Genomic DNA, 264 nt, shown 5'->3' on the forward strand with positions numbered 1-264 from the left:
TTCCCATCACGATTCGGGGGGCATTGTGAAGGCTATGTAATGAAATACGGCGTGCATGACCGTAGATTCCAAGATTCTGATATCTGTATTTTATCTGTTCTTTCTTTTCCCATTTCCCTTATTATAGGAATTGATACATGATCATCTGTTGTCACTTGTGAATAATATTCATAGTTTAAATGTGTTGCATTTGAGAAGAAGATAAACGTATATAAAACTGTAAAAAGTTAATGTTGACGACCATCTTTACTACACATCTTATTC

This window comes from Penaeus monodon, chromosome 29 (genome assembly GCF_015228065.2).
Source record: "Penaeus monodon isolate SGIC_2016 chromosome 29, NSTDA_Pmon_1, whole genome shotgun sequence".
In the NCBI taxonomy this organism is placed as follows: Eukaryota; Metazoa; Arthropoda; class Malacostraca; order Decapoda; family Penaeidae; genus Penaeus; species Penaeus monodon.